Below are 4734 nucleotides of genomic sequence, written 5' to 3' on the forward strand. Positions count from 1 at the left end.
AATGATATATCCAGTGAGGGGCAGGAATAGTTCTCTAGCTCTCATGCCCTGGGGACCAGCTCTCCTGACTGCTGCTGGTGGCAAGGGACAAGAGGGGCATCACCTCTGCACCCAGGTCACCTCTCCCAAGCTTATGACCCTGCAGGCTTTCCTGACTGCCAGAGGTGGTGAGGAGACAGTAGTGGGGCATCACTTCTATACACATGCCTCCCATGGAAGATGGGTGATGGGGTCAGCTCTCCCACCCTAATATCCTTTGGGGACAGCTCACCTTTTGATCCCCTTGCTGTCAGGGCCAGTTCCACTGTGTTGACTGAGTGAGGCACAGGGCCTGCTCCCCCAAGTGCTTCCAGTAGTGAGAGATGAGGTCAGCTCTCCAGAGTACTGCATCCAATGAGGGGCAGGGTCAGTTCTACATAGCCCCTGGACATCCAGGTGGTCCTGGGGGGTTACCCTGACCAGGTACATCCCCATGTTCTTTAGTGGTAATATAAGCCACAGATATCAATTACTGATCCCTGTCACTGTGTAGGGGCATGCCTGAGGCATGCCCTAAAGTGGCAGCTTGGTTTGGAACCTCACCATGGCCTCAGGTGGCAGGACTAGCTACACACAACAGACTACTTTTCTATACACCCGAATCTCCGGATTTATCTTTCTTCATAATGGTTAAGCTACCGCACTTCCCTTTCTCTCCCAGTTGACCACCATATTCTCATATATTGTCGTGGCTGGTACCTCAGCTCACAGGCCACTGGGCGATATCATCCATCCATGCTGGTGGGCTGTTGGCAAGCAGGTGTCTATGGCCCACCTGTGCCTCGCACTGGATGGCAGCTCTGTGGGTCACATGGTGGTCCACAAGTATCTGTCTGTCTTCATTCTTCCACACTGTGCTGCCTGTATTTGATTTGATTTTTATAAGTCCTAGGCATAAAACACCTTTGGCCACCAAGTCAGGCATCAAACTTGGATGAACAAGTCTCTCTGCCTCTGACTGATATAAGAACACCACCAACAACAAGATGTCTCTTTGCCCATTGCCATGGCATATATATTAGTCTTTTATTTATGGTGTTTTATTAAAAATTTTCCATGTGATACTTTCTCTGGCTGCCTAAAGTTGATTGTTTAGTATCTTTGGTTATCAGTCTTTCTTCCAATTATGGGAAGATATATATTTATTCTATTTTTTCTTTTCAATTACAAGAAATTAAGGGCCTAATACAGGCAGCAACTGTTAATTTTTCTTCCTTGAAAACTGGAACCTCTCACCAACTCCTTTAGACTTACAGATAGCTATTATTATATCTCAAATGACAGTGTCATGAATAATTGACAGTCTTTAGTAATAATTGCACATACTTTCCCTCCAAACTTAGAATATCAGGTCTTCTCAGCAAATGAACTTATAATTACTGTAATAAAATAGAAAACAATGAGAGGCCCTACCTGCTCATTTATCTTTGATAGGTCTGTGCTATTTCATATGGACTTGCTCAGAAGATGAATGTACCTGACAAAGTAAAAGACAGGAGCCTGATAACTGGTGTCTCCGTGTTCATTTCTGCATGTTGATGTCAGCTCAGGAGGATTTTCGAACCCAAGGAAAGTCTATAAATAGCTGCTAAACTTGTGGTTAGAAAGAAAAGATAAGTGCAATGGGATTATAATAGGAATAACGGAGAGAATATACAAGAGAATATTTGGGCAAGCAATGCAAAGTGTTAAGGATTCTTTCCCTCTTTTGGGAGGTGGGGTGGGGTGGTCAAGGTTTTACTTGGTGTCCCTGACTAATCTACTACTTGTAATCCTCTTGCCTTATGCTGAGACTACAGGACTCTGTCAGCACAACCAGCTTCTATAAGTTGAAAAGGCTAAAAAACAACATTCAAATCAACATGTTCATAGGTTCTTCAAAAACACTTCACTGTATCGCAGTGCTAATTATCCCTAGACTTAATATTTATTTATCCTTGATTCTTATAATCTATGGAGTAGATTATATACAATATTTCTAATATGTGTATAATTGTATTTAGACTTAATTACAAAGAATTTGGAAATAGTAACATTTTAAAAAATACTGTATTTAATTATAACTGAATTCTAATAATTTAACATTGAATTTCTCTTTTTTGTTCTTGCATTTATTGTGTTCATTTAAAATCCAAAGTGTCCTATAATAATCTTTTTTAGTCTGTTTTTATAGCATTGTATTTTTGTAAATTAGCAGTTCTTGAATATAGAAGAGAACATGTGAATGTATTTATGAATATGTGAATTTGTTTGAGAATGTGTAGGTGTATATGTGTGAACATGTATACACGTAAGGTTGTGTGAATGAGTGTACATGGGTGTGTGTGAGAATGTGTGTGAGTATGAATGAATGCATATATGAGTGGATTTAAGTGTGTGGGAGAATACATATCAGTGTGGATAAGTGTGTGTGAGTTTGTGTGTTTGATCATGTGTAAATGTTTTTGGGTGTGTGTCTTTGAAAGGCTTGTATATTTGAGAGTGTGTGTTAGTGTGTAAATGCGTATGAGTGCGTGAATGTGTTTTTGATATCTATCATCTATAAGTGAATATGTATAATGCTAAAATTAATATTTTCACTGGAGACTAATTAACTCTATTAATAAAAATTTTGATTCAAACTTGAAATTATAGAGCAAGTGTAATGAAATCCACACAGAAAGCATAGTAAATATACTCACATACACAGATTTTTGTCTTAGATTGGAACTTAAGAATCATAGAAATGTTCTGCTTGCAAAAACATTTCTAATAGTGTATTAAGTCAGATCTTTATAAATTTGACAGAACTGTTAATATTTGATAAAATGATAACCAGTAAGAGGTCGTGATGTAGAACAAAGCTGTACTTGAATTCATTAGCTTCCCTTTACTGTGGGGACTCATGAAAGTCACAAGCTAATCCTAAGATATAAAATAAGGATGATAAAGGTACCTAGTTCATTTATTCTGCTTATTGAATGAAATATTTGATCTTAAAAACTACTTGTCAAACACAATGCGTACAATACTCTTTGTTCTTTGCATATATACCAGAGTAATAATAAGCCTATTTGTATAAATGGACTTAATGGGGAAGGGATTTGCCATGCAAGCACCTGAATTTGAATGTCCTAAAACCCATGTTAAACATGGGACAGAACACTTCTGTAATCTTGGTGCTCCTGGGAGAGATGGAAGCTATGTATAGAATCTCTGGAGGCCAGTTAGCTTGACAAAAGCAGAAGCAAAAACCAGGCTCTTTCAAATATGTGAAAAGTGAATAATTACACACACACACACACACACACACACACACACAAACACACACTCCTCTGTGAGCTGAAGTCACACATAAGCATGCATAGCCATTACAAGAAAATGTCCACTTAGGAGTCTAAATTGAAGAGATAAAACATATGCATACATAATGGTATAGAAACAATAGATTACATAGAATATTTAGCAGCTATTTTTATATGCATTATCCATTATCCTCTTTCCAGATATCACTGCAACTTTAAAAAGATAATTATTAGTAGTATCCATGCCTCATTCAGAATGCTGAATTTGATTATGATATCTTCCTACGTGGACACTGTCTACTTTGCTCATTTTCACACAGACATACATCCGCTAGAAAACATGAATGGTATTTGGCTTTTTGTCCTTCATGTGATCCTACTAGCCTCTGATATTGTCTCAGGTCTGAGGAACAGTCAGAGTACAACCTAGGAATTATAGTTAACAAAATGAGTGCACATTGAGAGACAATAGTGTAGGGTTTGCTGAGTTTTCTGACTAGATTTCACTGTTGCAATCCCTAATTTTAATTATGATGTAAGCACATGGGTTCTACAACTTCAGTAGAGATGTTGTTTGCACAGTAATGAAGTAAAAACGAAGAGAACAATGTTACAGGATGGAGAAAAAGAAAGTGTGAGAAGGGTGAGAAGGGTCAAAGGAAGAGGGCGTATTCATGTACACAGATGAGTATCCAGAGTGAACACACATATATGCAAACAAGTTTGAGTTGAGCACCTTCATTTCTTGACAAGAGTCCTTCATAATACCTAAGAATTAATAACAGCCATAGGAGATTTAGAAGCAACGTAGTTCAAAATATTCCAATGCTAAAGGGAACTTCATCAGAAGACCTTGCACTTAAATAATAATAAAGGTTTAATATCTCTAGGATGTTAAGTTGTAATTCATTGTATTTAGAAAAGGAAAACTATGTTAGTGTTTCAAGTGTAACTTAATAAGTCAGATTTTCCATCATATTATGTCTGCATATAAACCTCACAAGGTTTTCCATCATTACTTCATTGGTTCTCCGAAACACTACTCAAAAAGTCTTGACCTGACTTGGTCAAGACCAGGTTTCTACCTGGTCTCCCAGTGAAGTACAGATAATGTTATATGAATACTTGTCTGTCTGTACCTACAACAAATTCTGCTGTACATGATTGCATCAAATCTGCTAAATTTCAATTATCATGAACTAAACAAGGTAGTAACAATGTCCATCATCAGTTTTTAAAAAATATTTGTGTGTGTGTGTGTGTGTGTATGTGTGTGTGTGTGTGTGTTTGAATGTTTGCCTCCTATATGCATATGCAGCATGTGTGTGCCTGATACCCACGGATGCCAGAAGTGATATTGTTTCACCTGAATTGGAGGTACAATAGGATATCAGTCACCATGTGGGTGATA

At 37.8% G+C, this 4734-nt stretch overlaps 1 pseudogene; it reads right to left on the reverse strand.

Moving 5' to 3' along the window:
- Window positions 1-918: 918 nt before the first annotated feature.
- LOC117713194 (small nucleolar RNA SNORA48) lies at window positions 919-1051 on the reverse strand (annotated as a pseudogene).
- Between the last annotated feature and the right edge of the window lie 3683 nt (window positions 1052-4734).

This window comes from Arvicanthis niloticus, chromosome 7 (assembly GCF_011762505.2).
Source record: "Arvicanthis niloticus isolate mArvNil1 chromosome 7, mArvNil1.pat.X, whole genome shotgun sequence".
NCBI classification, from domain to species: Eukaryota; Metazoa; Chordata; class Mammalia; order Rodentia; family Muridae; genus Arvicanthis; species Arvicanthis niloticus.